The sequence below is a fragment of the Protopterus annectens genome, chromosome 11.part0 (assembly GCF_019279795.1).
Source record: "Protopterus annectens isolate FY-2018-M chromosome 11.part0, PAN1.0, whole genome shotgun sequence".
Lineage (NCBI taxonomy): Eukaryota > Metazoa > Chordata > Ceratodontiformes > Protopteridae > Protopterus > Protopterus annectens.
The window spans coordinates 1,168,351,435-1,168,368,823 of NC_056745.1; positions in this window are offsets into that span (position 1 = coordinate 1,168,351,435).

Consider the following 17,389-nt stretch of genomic DNA (forward strand, 5'->3'; position numbering starts at 1 on the left):
GATGGATAATAGGGAATTCACCCCGGGGATCACTTCTGTGGTTCTTCTTGACAGGGGCACAGGAAAATAATTTTCTTGGGTGGCGAAAGCCAGGGTACCTTTTTGGCTAGGCTTGTATAGGCCCTAAGGCCAATAGCCTAGTACCTACCTATGAACCTATGTCTGTCTAATTGAACAGCCACATTATATATGGGAGGTTTTTGGACGATATAATTATATTTTGGACTGACATGAGAGACAAGTTGGGGAATTTTTTTAAATTTTCTCCATAGGACCACTACCTTTTTGAAATTCACCATGACTGCATCTAGTAAGTGTATTAACTACTTGGACATTACCATTAAGAAAAATAAAGAAAGAGCCAGGTTTGAGTCTAACATTTTCAGAAAGCCCACATATTCAAATTCATTGTTACATTTTTGTGCTGCCATCCCTACCACCAAAAGAAATCCCTAGTTAAGGGGCATGTGGTAAGATTAGCTAGGATGGTTTCTGAAAACACTGAATTTGAAATACAAAGTACTGTGTTAAAGAATAAGTTTAGGAAGAGAGATTACTCTGACAGCTTCCTCGAGAGGTTACCCTGACAGCTTCCTCGGGCAAATTTTTCAAGAAGAAGAGCTTAAAAGAAGAAATGGGTACTTTGTCCATTTGTTAGGAAAGAAGGAAGGGGTTAGCCCCATTTTGGAGGGCAACCATTAAAGTAAAGAACAAAAGTTTAATAGACTATTGATTTTAGCATACAATAATAATTTCTATGGTATTAAACATATTATTGAAAAAAAACTGGTGTGTCTTCCAAACTAATAAGGACTGGGCTAACACAGTAGGTAACATCCCTAGAGTGATTTATAAAAGAGACTTTTGTATTAAAAACATGGTGAAGAGAGAAAGCGGTCCCTTAGTGGCTGGAAAAATGTCTAAATGTGGTTATTGTAACCAATGCAAGTATATAGTGGAGCAACATTTGGTGGAGTTGGAGAACTACAGATGTATATATATTTAAAGAAAAAATATAAGTAGCTCCAAGGGGGTTATTTACCTGGCCCTTTGTCAAAATTACCCAGGATACCACATTGGGAAAACAACAGGATGTCTTAGGAATTGGACATACCAGCATATGTGTAGTATAAAGAAAAAAGACATGAACAATGCATTATTTGGGCATATCAAGGGTAATATGGAACATGGATTTAAATTCACTGTTATTGATCAAGTACAGCAAACATTTAGGGGTGGTTCCTTTAATTTGATGTTAGAATATAAGGAACTGCAATGGCAACTGAGGGTTAATGCCATGGAATTCCCAGGCTTGAATGATCAATGTTCCATAAGTAGTGTTTTAAAACTTAAAGCAGGGTTTGAATTATGATAAGCAGGGGTTTTGCACTGATATAATTGTTTTATGTGTGTTTTTTAATACAATGTTTTAGAAATATAAGATATGTGTATATATATTATATGGGTCACTTTTATTTTATATTTTGTGTGAAAGTTTTAAAAGTGAGTGGTGTACTTGGGGTTAACAAGGGATTTGTATTAAGGGTGGGTATTGGGTAATGCATCATCCAATTAGAGGGAAGTGGGGATTATATAATGTGGCTGTTCACTATTGCCTTTGTTCTGATGAAGTCCTGTATATCTGTGGATGAAAGCGCTAAACAAATAAATTAATTGCGGTGAACTTCTGGTTCCTGGTCTTTTTATATGATATTTTGTCTGTTTCTCCTTGTTGTAAATGTCAGCTTTTCTAATTATTTCTTCTTTTTGAGTGCACTGTAATGCTGCACTGTCCATGGAGTTGTGTAGGGCAGGAGCATCAGGGATTGAAGACTTCATAATCCATGATGAGGTTTTTCTGAGTGGCCTGTGATTTGTATAAAGCTCACACTTGTTTCTTTTTTATTTATCTATTTCCTCTTGTTTTAAATGTGAGTCATTTCAGTTATTTCTTCCTTTTGGGCATTTTATACAATTGCAGTATTTGAGGAGTTGTGCAGGGTGGGAGTATCAGGGACCAAAGACCTCTTAATCTGCGTTGAAGTTATGCTGAGTGACCAATGATTTGCTAAACATTAAGCTGTCTGATATGCCAGGGGAACAAGTGATTCATAGCTGTCTTTTCTATTTCAGGTGAAGTAGTTAGGGTTATTGTCACCAACAATGTCTGGGAGTATGCCTGTGGAGTACATAGGATTTGGATTTGAGCTGGAGATCCAGTCAAGAATATTCTTTCTCCCTATGTATTTACCTGTTATAGTGGGTACAGTTATAATTTGCATTAAGGCAAAGACGTTGATGGGGGGGTCCTTATCTGAATCCTAAGGAAAGCTGATTTTACTCCAGTCAATGTTAACATCACCTTAGATAAGCAGTGTTATGTCTAATACCATAATATGTAATCCAGGAGAGAATATCTTCTGGGTCATTATTTGTTGGTAACTGCTTAGGAGGAAAGTAGATGACTGTGATGTGCAATTGTAGATATGAATTTAGTCTGACAGGTGCTAGCAGTCATTTGGATTTGCCAAATGTTTGTACTGTTTTGTTTACGGCAAATTATTATTTAATTATTTGAGAAAACAGTAATATGCCACCAGTTCTCGTGGTTAGAGTGTCAGTCCTAACAGACTACTGCCCTACAGGATGTATTTGCTCATCTAATATGAGCCATGATTCTGTTATGGTTAAGATGTCAGGTTTGTGATATTCTATCCAGATATGTAGTTCTTTAATTTTATCATGTGCATTTCATTTAGATGGCACGTTTTAACTGTTCATGTGAGAACATTGTTTAGAACTGGAGTTATAAAAGATTGGTCCAGGATTTGGTTGGCTGTTACTATAAATAGTGATTTCAGCAGTTTTATTTATTTTTTATTTATTTTACTTTTGTTTACGGGGGAAAGTCTGACTGCAATGAAAACCCATTTTCAGCAGATGCCTGGGGATAAAAGCGCCACAGATTAACTACAGAAAGGCTTAGAGTTACAGAATATTTTTATAACATGAAAAAGGTCATAGTTACAGAATTTACAATACTTATACAATAACATTAAATATCACAGTTAAAGATAGCAAAGTTTATTTAAACTTACATTGTTACACATTACCCAAGAAAGTGAAAAATTAGCAAGGGAAAGTTATTTTGCAACTGCTTACTTGCCAGTAGTGTTAGGAAGAGAGTGAGGGAGGAAGCAAGAGAGGAGGTAGAATATTTATTTTGGTCAGTTAATGTTAGTTAGTTAGTAGGTTTTTGCTGTTTTATTACATATATGGCAAGGTGTAGATAAGGTATGGGGAGGGGTGTAATAGGTTAGAGGATATTTTAGTGAGTAGGACAGAGATGGAAGTAGTTGATATTTTCCAGCCTGGACTGGATCAGTGAGAGGTAGATTGTGCTTGGAAGTCTTTGTTTAGTAATGGTTGTGGTAGTTATTAAGTACTGCTAGAGGCAAAAGCTAAGTTAGAGTAATAATGTACGTAGTATCAGAATTGATTTCCAGTAGAGTTTTTTTCTGAGTAATGACAGGGAGAAGTTAGGGAGCTATAAATGTACAAACACCTGGGGAGGCAGGATTTGAAGGCAGGAGTTCAGCAAAGTGAGCCACAAATCAGCAGTTTGTAGCCAGTTGTGTATGATAATAAATATATCACCACCAAATATATATAAACTTCTGAGAATGACCTGAAAGGTCATGGACTACACTGAATGTGGACTATGCTGTCCAGTTCTTTGGAATTTGTAATATTTTTTTTTTTATTTCAAAAGATGTAAACGTAGATGCATAGATGTATGTATTTATTTATTTAATTAACCTTTGTTGACTAGGAAAGTTCGACTCGGCACAGTCTATTATCAGTGGATGCCCAGGGAGAAAAGCTCCATCATAGTATATTTATATTAACAAGTGAATTTCAGACAGCTCTCAGAAAAAAACAAGTTACATTTCTCAGAAAAGAACAAACATAATTTCAAGTGCATGTAGTAAAGTACTTACATCAACAATTATAAATTCTGTGCTTTTCTTGTAGCTCTAAAATCTTGCAGGAAGTAAATGGATTGGGACTGTAGAAGGGAAAATGTAAAGAAATTTTGTGTTCTTACATTTCAGTAAAGAAAGGTTTGCAAGGAGTTCAAGATGTGTAATGAAGTAAATTATAAAATTATGTAGAAAGTGGGTTTTAGTATTGTATAGGTTTGTAAAGAGTTCAAGAGATATAACAATTGCATGGGAGGGGTGGAGAGTTATTAGTATAGTATGAGGATAGTGGTAATAACATATGATTTGAGAGAGCATGGCATAGGATTAGTTCTGTTTAGGCTCCCTGTTCCAGATTACATGTGTATGCCCTGGGCTGTTATTATTATTACTATTTTATTGTTTCGCTTATTAAACAGAGACCCCAAAAAGCTAAGACACTGACATTTGTTAAAAGTACCAAGTTGATAAATTCTGTATCTGGGATGAAGCATTTTATGCTGAACTACAGTTATGGACCTAAATGAACATGTGTAACAATTAGAGTTACATGGGTCCTGTTTATTATACAGTGGTCATAGGTCACAGTTTATACATCAGGAAGCATGTAGGTCAGATAATAACTAGGTTTGCCCAGATTTTGCCAGTTTGTGAAGCTGAAAAGGAAACAGAACTTCACTGAGTACCGTAAAGGTTCCCACAAGTCTGTTAAGAAAGTTAACTGACAAACATGCAGAAGTTGTCATGGTAGCAGTACCTGTACCTCATCTGAAGGAGGACATTCTGTTCTGTAAAGCCTTCACTGTGCCTAGACATGCTGTGTGTGAAAGGAAAATCCCTACCTACTTGAAATATTTTGAAAGATAATAGTGAAACCCTTCTGCTTCAAACAGCACTTTTGCACTCTGGTTTTACTCTATGATTGTCAGTCTATCCAGACCTTCTTAGCTATAAAATGACACTGATAACCTGAAATGATAAACTGTTGTCTTTTTGCCTTCATAGTATTATATGGTGAAAATGACAAATATGCCAGTTGCAGTATTTTCCAGAATGAATGCTATTGTAAGACAAATATTTCATGCACTGAAATTACAGTTTATGCAGTGAATCCTTAGTCTAAGGAGGTATGAATTTTAAATACGTTGACAGGTGATACAGGGATTACAGAGTAAAAAGGTTAAGTACAGCTTAGTGTAAGTTTAGCCCTGTTCTGTTTACCAAAAGTGTTTTCTTTGCTGAACTGTTAATTATTGCTGCTTTTGAACCATTAAAAGTGCTAGATTCCTGTCCATGATATAAGATGTACAAAACAAGGAATAATGTAGCCTTTTACTGATGCCTGAGAGAATGGTAATGATGTCTGTGTCAGGGAATTTGATACTGAAACCGAGTTTATCTCAATATAGTGATCCAAAAACAAGGGTTGATGTGAACCTTCCATGCAGCAAAGTTAGGGTGCAGTTACTGTATCTGCTTTATTTTCTGAAAAAAAAAAAACTTGTTTTCCCACCTTTCTAAGCTAGTATAATCCAGTTTTCAGGTTAGTGCTGAATTCAGGGCTGTTACAGATTTCTGTGTTTGCCCACACCTTACTTGGATAGAAGGAAGTTTCTCTGTTCACTTGTGAGAGAGGTAAGCTTTGAGCAGCCTATCTGTCCCTGGAGGAGTGGTTTCACCCCAGAAATTAGTAGTTTATTGGCCATTTTGGGCTAATTTCTATCTCTTTCATTTCCCCTGCTATAAAACCCGCATTAATGTGATTTTGAGTGCCGGTTAGCTACGGTATAACTATTCCCAGCTCCACAAAGTCTACTCTTCAATTCAACCCTTGGAACTAGATAAACTTTCAACTTAAGCACTCAAACCATTCACATCTCAGCCCAGCACTTGCTCAAAACTCATAGCAAGCACTAATAAACCTTAGCACTAGACCCCCCCCCCCCATACAGTAGAGAATTACAAGGCTCTCTATTTGACCTTACCAGTCAATCAGTAAAACAGCTCAGTGTACCTATCCAGGCATGTCCAAAAGGCAGTTTCAGGTATACTCTCCGGCCCAACTGGTGAATCTGGGCATTTTGAGGCAATGTTACAACTGCCTCATGTACACAGACAACCCTCTCCTCCTACCACCAAACACTAATACATGCGAGAGATGCAATTATACAGCCAAACTGGAGGCTAAGCTCTCTCAACCCAAGACTGAACCAGACAGTCAAGAGGAGAAGGGAATTACTTGCATCATACCACCAGTCTCACATAGACCTATGAAACCAGCACTGGCAAAAAACACACATAAATACACAAAAACATACTCGGAGGCGCTAAATAAAAACCTGCAAAAGCAACAGAGACCTCCAAAGCAGACATCCAAGCAAGCTCCACCCCCCAACACAAGCCATGAAACATAGTGTGCCATGCAATCACAGCCCTTAAGGCAAAATAACATATCCAACACACTAGTAATAGGTGACTCTATAGTCAGGCACACTGACATCTCATTCATTAGGCTGAACAAGGAGAAGGTTACTGTTAGCTGCCTGTCGGATGTCAGGATCCGCCACATAACACAAGCACTCAGGTCACTCCAGAACAAGTACAAATATGACTCTGTCATTGTTCATGTTGATGTGAATGACCTGAGCTGTACCTCCCTGGACTACATGAAAAGAGACATGGAAGAGCTCTCTGATCATGTAGCCCAGGCCGGTATGACCCTGACCCTGAGTAGCATCCTGCCCTCACCAAGAATGATACCATGGTATAATTTTTATTTTTATTTATTTAACATTTGTTAACTGGGAAAGTCCGACTTGGAACGAGCCAATTTTCAGCAGCAGCTCAGGGAGAAATGCTCCAAATGCATGCCTTTGTAACATGGGAGGAAACCGAAGCACCTAGAAGAAACCCACATGAATGCAGGGAGGACATACAGACTCCACACAGAAGACACCCCAGCTGAGAATCAAACCGAGAACCTCTTGCTGTGAGACAGCAATGCTACCACTGCACCACTGTGCCATCCAAAGCTCATATAAAGAAAACAATATCAATTTCAACAATTGGCTAAGCTTCTGGTGTCATTCAAAGGGGATCCAGTGTCTGTCAGCCTGGGATGACATGCTTGACAAGCCATCTGCTTTGCTAGAGATGGCTTGCACCTGTCACCCTTAGGCTTTCGAATACTGGCCAAGGCTCTTGCCACCCCCATAGTGCCTTTTTTAGGCAAGGCTCAAAAGACAAACCCACTGCTGTAAATAGCACAAGTAACAAAAAACTGAGGGTAATGCTACTCAATGCCAGAAGTCTAAACCTCAAAATGCATGTACTCAAGGCACTCCTAAGTATGGAGAAAATTGATATATGTGCAGTAACAGAAACCTGGTTTAAGGCTCCAGAGAGCACCCCAGCAGTACCAGGCTACAACTCATACCATACATTTCGGCCACAAAACCCAGACCGAAATACAAAAGGCAGGGGTGTATCCGTATTCATCAAGGATACCCACACCTCCAGGTTAGTGGCACAGCATGATTGCTTCAGAGATCATCCACGTGCAACTAACAATGGGCAGAACTGCAATTCAAATTGTAGCTTGCTACAGATAACGCACCATGTCCCAGGACCCCCATTCTGCATTTCTGGAAACACTGGGGAACATAAAGGTCCTACCAAACACCCTGATATTGGGTGATTTCAATTACGCAAACATTAACTGGGAGAACTACTCAAGTACTAACTCCCTTGCCCAACATTTCCTAGAATTTATAAACTCAAATGCTATGGATCAACTGGTCAACACCCCCACCAGAGAGGACAACATATTGGACCTAGTCATCACCAACATGGGCGACCAGTGTTCCACTCTGGAGGTCAACTCCTCACTGGTTAGATCTGACCATAAACTGATCACTCTGGATATCCACATTCTTCCCCCACTCCTGGTCAAAGAAACTACCGTGAAAAACTTTTCAGAAACAAACTTCACGTTACTTAAGACCGAGGTGGAAAGTTTCAAATCCCCCATGCTAAAGGATAACACTGCTCAAGCTGCAAAATCCTTTATTAATGCACTCTACGAGCACCTACAAGAATGCATGGATCATGCTATCCCAAACAAAACCAAGGCTCATTCCTCCAAGAAAAGGAAACCAGTCTGTTGGACCCCTGCCATAAACAAACTATACAATAGAAGGAGGAAACTAGTACAGAAAAGAGTAAAATCCTAAGAGGGGATGACATCCCTAATCAGTATCAGCAAGAAACTACAATCCCTCATAAAATCATCCAAGACTAGCTTTGAAAGAAAAATTTCCAAGGACTCCAAAGATAACCACAAGGCATTCTTTAGCTATGTCAAGAATCTAAGTGGCAATTCCTAGATCTTCTCGGAGTTAGTGTAGAATGGCACAAAATACACTGAACCGACCAAAATCTCCAACATCCTGGCAGACAGGTTCAGTGCAAACTTCGCCCCCCTCTCACCCCCCCAAAAGGGCCCATAACTATACCAGAAGAAGGTAGTGCCCCTGAAATCACAGACACTCAGGTTAAAACAGCCCTCTCCAAAGCCAAAAACACAGCATTGATGGGACCGGACGATGTCCCAAGCTGCATCCTACATGAGCTCAAAGATGAACTAACCCCTCACCTAAACACACTGTTCAAAGTCAGCTTCTCCACAGGCTATATGCCCATAGAGTGGTGCACAGCAATGGTTATTCTGCTCCACAAAGGTGGAGCCACAACAGACCCCGGGAACTATCGCCCTATAAGCCTGACTAGCTTGGTCTGCAAGGCTATGGAGCATATAATCCTGGATCTCATTAACAGAGACATTGGGAACCTCCAAACACTGCATCCTACCCCGTTCGGCTTTGCTAAGGGCAGATCATTCCTCCTAAACCTGGCGGACTTCTTTGAGACAGTTACCAAGGCTATAGATGAGTGATAGGTGGTCCACACAGCCTACCTAGACCTCACAAAGGCCTTCAACACCATTCCCCATTCTGGTATTATAGACAAGCTCACTAGCCTGAACATAAACCCCTACATCATGAGATGGGCTACTAACTGGCTCACGAACAGAAACCATATGGTAATAGTTGCGGGAGCTAGGTCTGACTGTAAACCAGTTACAAGTGGTGTTCCTCAGGGGTCAGTCCTAGGACCCCTCCTGTTCGGGATATACTTCTCAGAGGTACAGGCAAGCACAGGAGGACTATGTCTGAGCAAGTTCCCAGACGGCTGCAAACTAGGGGCTATAATTCATTCTCCGGCTGACACAGATATCCTCCAAAAGGATCTCACTGAGACAGAAACCTGGTGTCAAAACCATGGCCTCAAGCTAAATACCAAAAAGTGCATAGTCATCCCCTTTGGAAAAAACAAAGTACCCACAAATTACCACATAGGTGGTAGCCCCTTAAATACAGAAGATGAAATAAGGGATCTGGGGACCCAAGTAGATAGTAATCTCTCCTTTGAGAATCACATTGCCAAAGTGGTCAGAAAATCCTTCTATGTGGCCCACCTAATCACAAAAGGGTTTGCATCCAGATCAAAAGAGGTCATTGTGCCCCTCTATGCATCACTCATCAGACCCATCATAGAGTACAATGCCCCATTTGGGATGTACCTTACAAGACACCTGCAACAGCTGGAAAGACCTCAGAAGTACCTCACCAAAAGGATCACTGGCCTCAAACAGATGCCCTATACAGCTCGACTGAAGAAACTCCAGCTGTAATCGGTTGCATACCACCTACTCAGAGGTGATCTCTGCCTGATATACAAGGCCATGTCCAACCCAGAATTGATGGACATGCTCCATCTAAAGAAAATCATATCCCCTCGAGCCACACGCTCTAGGGATCTAAACCTCACCACAACAATAAATAGGACGTGCTGGAGGGATAGATTCCTGTCCCAGAGACTTCCCATGCTCTGGAACAAGATTCCAATCTACATTAGGCAGAGCTTCTCACTAACACTCTTGAAGAGAAACCTTGACGAGTGGATGGGAAACAGGAAGTTTACCCCGAGGATCACTTCAGTGGCAGTGCTGAACAGAGGCACAGCGAACTAATCTAAGGGGGCGGCGAAAGCCAACACATTCCGGCTAGGCTTATAAATGCCTTTGAGCAGATAGCCTAGTACCTACCTATGAACCTTGAACCTAAGAGGAGAGACAGTCCTTGTAAAAGCTGATTGCAGGAAACAGCTGCTTGTATGTCCTTTTTTAAATTTCTGCAAGTCTTTTGGGTTTCTATTACCATGACAGGAGTGGATCCTATTCCTAAGTCACAGAACAATTAAAGTTAAATTAGTATTGTTTCAATCTTTGATGTTAGCCAAAAGTTCTCTTTGCACCAACTGTAATGTGCCCAGTAATGACTCCTTCTGCCATTCATATGGCGTTACACATATTGGTAACATATCTAAATACGATTGTAGATTATTTTTTATAAGACTCCTTGCTCCTACTACTATTGGAACTGTCTGGGTATCTTTCTTCCACATTGCTCTCATTTCTGCCTGCAAATTCTGATGTTTTATGACTTTGTGTCCCTCTGTATGCAAGACACTGTAGTCACTAAGTGTAGAGATTTCAGTGATCAATGCTACTTTTGTCTTATTTTAGTGGACCACTATGTCTGGTTTTCTCTCATCTATCTTTTGAACTATTGGTAATGAGTGATCCCATGAGATGTAGACCATCATTTTCTATGTTGCTGTGTGGCTCAAGTTTCCAGTGTTTTTCAACTACTTCAATACCATAATGTTTACACAATTCTTCAGTGCAGCAGTCTTGCCACATTATTATGCCTTTCAGTATGCCTTCCTTCTGCCATTAATGTTACACCCCGCAATGAGGTGTGCGACTGTTTCCAATTCTGTTTTACAAAACCTACATTTGTTTCTCCCACATGTTCAATGGACTTTGTAAACCAACGTGTGTGCATTAACCTTTCATCTTTTGGTTTGAATTTGCCTCTCCTTAATCATTCCTGCATTTAATCCTGATCAACATGAGTTTTCTATACTTACAACTATATTTATGACTTTTCCACATTTCTTGCCTTCTTATCTGATCCTTCACCTGCCTGATTTTTATCTACTTCTAGTTTGATTCCCATTCCTGCTTGATGTCCATTTCTGTTAGACTAAGTAGGAAAGTCATCTTAGATTTATTCTCCTCATGTTTCAAAACTTTCACTACGTTTGGGTCCTATAAGGTCAGCAAATATGTGTGGAGTCCCACAACTGCAGATCTATACATGTAATCAATTTCAAGGAGGCCCACACCTCCTTCAAAACCGAGAATATATAATCTTGGTATGCAGTGATTTTTATAAATCATTTGGTGAGCATGAATCATCCTTCGTGTTTCCCTATCTAATCTATCCAACACATTTTGGGGCCAGTCAGTCACTCCAAAACTGTAAGTTAGGACAGGAAGAGCAAATCAGTGTATAGCTTGAATGTTGTTCCTAGATGTCAATGCTGTTTTCAGGATTAATTTAAGTCTTCTAAAATATTCCTTACTAAGTTGTATTCACATTTGTTCATGTTTTATTGTTGATCCGTCATCAATTCACAAATATTTATACACTCCCTCTTGTTCAAGTTCTTTTATTTATTTATTTTTTTTAATTTTTATTTGACATTTGTTGACCGGGTTAGTCTGACTGGGTAAAACCTTTATTCAGCAGAGGCCCGGGGAGAAAAGACCCACTATTAGTACAAACAAAATAGTATACAAATTCAATCGTATAACTAGTATGACAATTGAAGTGTGCACACAAATAGTATAGACAGATCCTAAGAGGAAACATTTGTGCATCAGAAGTTATTTACAGGCATATACCTCAACAAATAGAGAGGTATAATAGCTGACACATAATCTGATAGTAGAAGCAAATCCAGGCTATAGTCATTTGTACATCAGAAGTTATGAACAAGAATATGTCCCTATCTAATTACCCTGAGCACATTCTGTGTTAGCCTAACTAACTGACTTCAGGCACTAATAATTCTACTAACTCTTACTACACTCTCACAACCAGTTTCCATAGCATATCTTTCAGTCCACATTTGTATATATCGTCAAATTCTGTAAATACGGTATATAGAGTTATATGTTCAGTATGTATGTCTATATGTTTTGGACCTTCCAATTGCAATCTTTGATTACTAATTTCTTTTAATCTCTTAATAAGTTTGCAAGTTTTGTAATTTCTAGATATGCTTTCTATACTCTGTAAGTTTTGGAGCTTTTCTTCCCAGGCCTCCGTTGAAAATGGACTTGTTGTCCAGTTGGACTTTCCCGGTAAACAAATGTAAAATAAATAAATAAATAAAATTAATATACCGTTACACTTTGGGTGATACATTAGCAAATATATGAGCCTAACAGTATCCAACGTTGTAGAGAGACAGCTCAAAATAAGAGGAGAGTTCATACAATGCTAGGAAAGGAGAAATGAGTGGCTAGGTGAGTAGAGACCCGAGAGTAGAACATGCAGTTATTGTAAGTCTAGTAGGAGTAGGGTGTGGAAATTCAGGGCAATAGGTGGACATGAGAGGAAGAGGAGAAGAATAGAAGACAGGAAGGAAAAAAGAGAAGTAGAAGCCTGTTAGGATGGGTAGGTACAGTGACAGAGCCAAGTATTGTATAGGAAGTTTTTGAGAGCAGTCTTGAAACTCTGAGGGCGAGTAATGTTTCTGATGTGCAGTGGAAGTTTATTCCAGGCTTGGGCAGGTGAGTAGCTATACAGTTTTTGGCCAGTTTTCCTTTTAGGTTTGCAGATTGTGAGGAGCTTTTGTACAGAACTTCAAAGATATCTGGGGAGGGGATATAGTAGGGGATAAGAGAGGCCAGGTCAGGACATCAGGAGGGCTGGCACAGAATAGAATGTATGATCAGAAGCTGAGAGAGGAGAAGTTGGTGGGGAATTCTAACCAGTTTACGCTTTTGAGAGCAAGGCAGTGGTGGAACTGATAGGTTTGACCTGCAGCAAATCTAGCAATTTTGTTGTAAGTAGATTCTAAAGGGGAGAGGATTGTAGCTTTGTGAGGATTTGAGAACCATAGAAGAGGCTTGGAAGGAGATAAGCATGAAATGGAGAAATTTTGGAAGTAGTGGTGAGAAATTTTTTGTTATGATACAGAAGTCCGAGTTTTTGGTGACTTTTTTTTTAATGTTATAGGCGATATGTAGATCAAATTTGAGTTGGTCATCTATGATGACCCCCCCCCAGAAACTTGGTGTGAGACTTGACTGAGACAGGTGTATTGTTGAGGGAAGGGATAGAGAAGAAAGATTTGAGATGGTTCAGGGTTTTGGGGGTGAAAAGTAGGAGCTTAGTTTGGTTGGGTTTAAGAATCATCTGATTCTGGGTGAGACATTTTTCGACTGATAGAAAAGATTTTTGCGTGAGGGTATTTGATATCAGGATTTTTGCGTGAGAGTATTTTATATCACATTCGTGTCCCAAACTGATGTTTTCTTGGTGCTGCAGTTTCCCTGCTTTAAAGGTTGCTTTTGCACACTTATCAAGATCAAATGACTTTCTTATGTCACCTGAAGACGTTTTGACTGCTTGCAGTTGTGCTTTCAGTTCCTCATCTGATGAGCTATACAATTTTAAATCATCCACAAAGAGAAGATGAGAAGTCTTTACACTTTGTTGTTTTCTAGGAGCAAAATTATAGCCATGGGCTAATTTGTTAAGTAGACAGCTTAATGGGTTAAGGGCAAGACAGAATAGCAGAGGTGACAGGTAGTCACCCTGGAATATCCCCTTTTGGATTTTTATCCCTGGAATAATAATTTGTCCTTTAACATGGCTTAATTGCAAAGTGGTCTCCCTCTGTTTTGTGGTCACTGTAATATAGCTGATCAGTGTAGGATGTATCTTATACATTTTTAAGCACTCTTTTATCCATGAATGTGGGATACTATTGAATGCTTTTTTGTAGTCAATCCATACCATACTTACATTCTTCCCCTTTTTACAGTTCTCCATTATGACTTTATTTAGCAACATATGTTCCTTTGTTCCATATGACTTTCTTTTATTGCCCTTTTGTTCTATTGCCATGATTTGAGTTTTCTTCTAAATGACTATAAACTCTGCCAATGTCAATTCCGGTGTATAGTTTATACATAGTTGGAAGGCAAGTTATTGGTCTATAATTTTATGGGTAGCTTGCAGATTCACTCTGAAGTAGGAGCATTGTTTTTCCTGTTGTTAGCCAGGTTGGTGTCTGTTCAGGGTGTGCATTAAAATAGCCTTTACTCATGGCTAAATCTTTGTGCAAGTATGTTAATACTTTTAACTAGAAGTTAGGTATTGCATCTGGGTCTGGAGTTTTCCAGTTAGGAGCTTTTCTTAACTTAGTTTCAATCTTTCTGGCTGTTACTTCATCCCATTTCATATCCTGTACCTTTTATCTTCTTATTCTTCCTTTTACTTCTTCCATCCATTTAGCATCTTTGTTATGTTCCACAGGATCTTCATAAATACTTCTCCAAAATGAACCTATTTCTTCTTTTTTGGGTGGTCTTTCAATTCCTTTAACCTTGTTTCACATTTCTATATAAAACATTTTTGAGGTCATCAATAAATTGGTTATTTTCTACTTTTCCTTTATATTTATCTGTATATCTTCTAAGTTTTTCTGCCTGTGCTGATATTTTTAGTTTATTATTTGTGATAATGCATGATATATCCTGATCCGTTATAAAATTGCCCATTGCTTTTATCACATCTATCTTTCCTAGTATTTTTGTTGATCTGTTCTCTCTTCTATACTCCTCTAACAGCAACACTTCTTGTCTTAACTGCTTTATAGTTTTCTCTATTCGATACTTCCATGATAGTATTCAGTTTCTCACATTCCTTCCCCTTACTACCCTGTGTTTTTGTGATAGAAATTTAGCTGCTCAATAATATATCCTGTTTACTTCTGTTATATCACATGGATCTCTATGGACAGTCCTAATTACTGTGGTCAATTTCTGACTTTTGGGGTTTTATCGACCTTCCTCAGTCTATTTCTTTCATTGATCTTAATATGTCTATCTCTATTAAATCAGGCAACTCTTCTCTTAGCTCATTTTTTTCTAAACTGAGGACACATTTTTTGTTCTCCATTTTCTGCAGGCATTCTGTAGAAACTTCTATAGCATATTCCTGTGGCACATTCTCTTCAATTTCATCCTGTCATCAGTTGCTTTGTCGTATGGGGGCTCACTGGCTTATAACTCCTCAACTTTGACTGCTACAGAGTTGCCACAGTTTCCTGTTCCATCCCTTGCTGTCCAGCTTCAAGTGAAAGTTTATACTGGTTTCATAGCTCTCAACTGTACAGATTTTCATAGACTGTCCAGATTTTTGCCTCAGATTTCTGGCATGTTTCTCATAAAATTGTGGTTTTCTGGCAATGCACTGACAAATCTTTGAGGGTTGAAGTCAGAAAATAAAGACAGACATTTGAGTGTCAGACTTCATACCCTTCAGAAAATCCATTCTAATGCAATAACTGTTATTCTATCAACGTTCTAAGTTTGTAAGAACAATATTTAAAATGTGTCCTTATTTCTGGGCCTTTGTCCCCCTATTGTTTATGGCTTTGTCCAGATTTCTTGCTCTAAGAGGTTGAGAAGTATGACTGGTTTCCTGTGGAAGGCTGCAAAATATCTTCACCTGGCAACTTATCAGTTGCTTCCCGTTCCACTGGTTTCTCCTTAATTTGGATGTTGATTGTTCTATCTTGCTGTGGTGCTTTATGAGTTAGATTTTCTACACTGAATCCTTCACTTCACAGGTACTCCATAACCTCAGTTTCTATTTATTTAATTCTCCATTACTAATATTATTTTCTCCTTTTCCTCTTTGTCTTCTTACTTTTTGTATTGTAAAGTTTTCCATGTCTGGATTCCTTTGCCTGTATTTCTCTTCAAATATCTTTGGTGCTGCTCTTTTTGTATTGATTAGTTTTTGCTTTCTCCTGGGTGGCCACGGTGGTGCAGTGGTTGGCATTGCCACCTCACAGCAAGAGGTTCTCCGGTTTGATCCTCGGCTGGGGTGCCTTCTGTGCGGAGTCTGCATGTCCTCCCTGTGGTCGCGTGGGTTTCTTCCGGGTGCTCTGGTTTCCTCCCAAAGACATGCTATAGGTGGATTGGATACTCTAAATTGGCCATAGGCATGAGTGTGTGCGTGTGTGTGCCTTCCGTGGAAGGTTGGGTGCCGGGATGGCAACTCGACACCATTAAACTCCACTGCCAGTCATGAGTGGACAGGTAATCCACTGTGGCGACCCCTAACCGGGAAAAGCCGAAAGAAGAAGAAGAAGTTTTTGCTTTGTCCTTTGCATAGATATTACACCATCTTAAATCTCTTTTTCTTTCCCATCTCTATATTTCTTCTTCAGATGTCTCCTGATCTTCCTGTTTCTCCTTACTTTGGGGACTCGGTCCATCATGCTGTGATTTAACCTGTATTAGACCTTCTACAGCAAATCCTTCACTTTGCAGGTGTTGCGTGACTTCAGCCTCTATTTTTTTAACTTCTACTCTACTAATCTTCTTTTCTACATTCCCTCTTTGTGATAGTATTTTCTTTATTGTGAAATGTTCCATATCTGGATGGCTTTGCCTATATTTCTCTTCAAATGTCTTTGGGACTGCCTTTTTTGTATTGATTAATTTGGCTTTCGACTTTTCATAATAATCGCACCATATCAAATCTCTCTTTCTTTCTCATGTCCATATTTCTTTTTTATACTTTTCAAAAATCTCTAGGTTTTGTTGTTTATATTTTTGCACTTCCTCAGATGCTTCTTTTTCCAAACAAATCAAAGTTTTTTGGCCTATATTATAAACACAAATTTTTATTTGAGGCTTCTCACAGTTTTTCTTGTGGAAGTATTTCTCTTTCCTCTAATTTCTCTCTTAATCTTATTGTATATCTTGTATCTGGAAATTCTGGGGGGGGGGGGGGTTGTATAATAGTAGCAATACATCATTTCTTTCTTATCTTCAATAGTCTACTCAGTTGTCTTTATGACTCTTCTGTGGCCTATCAGTTTTTGTGATTTTTGTGGCCTGCTATTTCCTTCTACAATAGGGGGGCCATCCTCCCCCTGGGCTTGGCCTAACCCCATTGTAGGAATGTTTTCGTATTTTGAGGATTCTATACTGTCAGTTTTTTCAGTCTTGGCACCAGTGCGCCTACCAGGATTGGGCCTTTTTTTATCCTTGGCCTTGTACACCCAGCTATCTTTTTTAATCTTTGACCTACTTCTGTCCATGACGTATGCTATATAAAATACAGTCTCTATATCAGTCTCGTCTTGGTGTGATTTTGTAAAAAACAGGGTCCACCTTTTGAAGG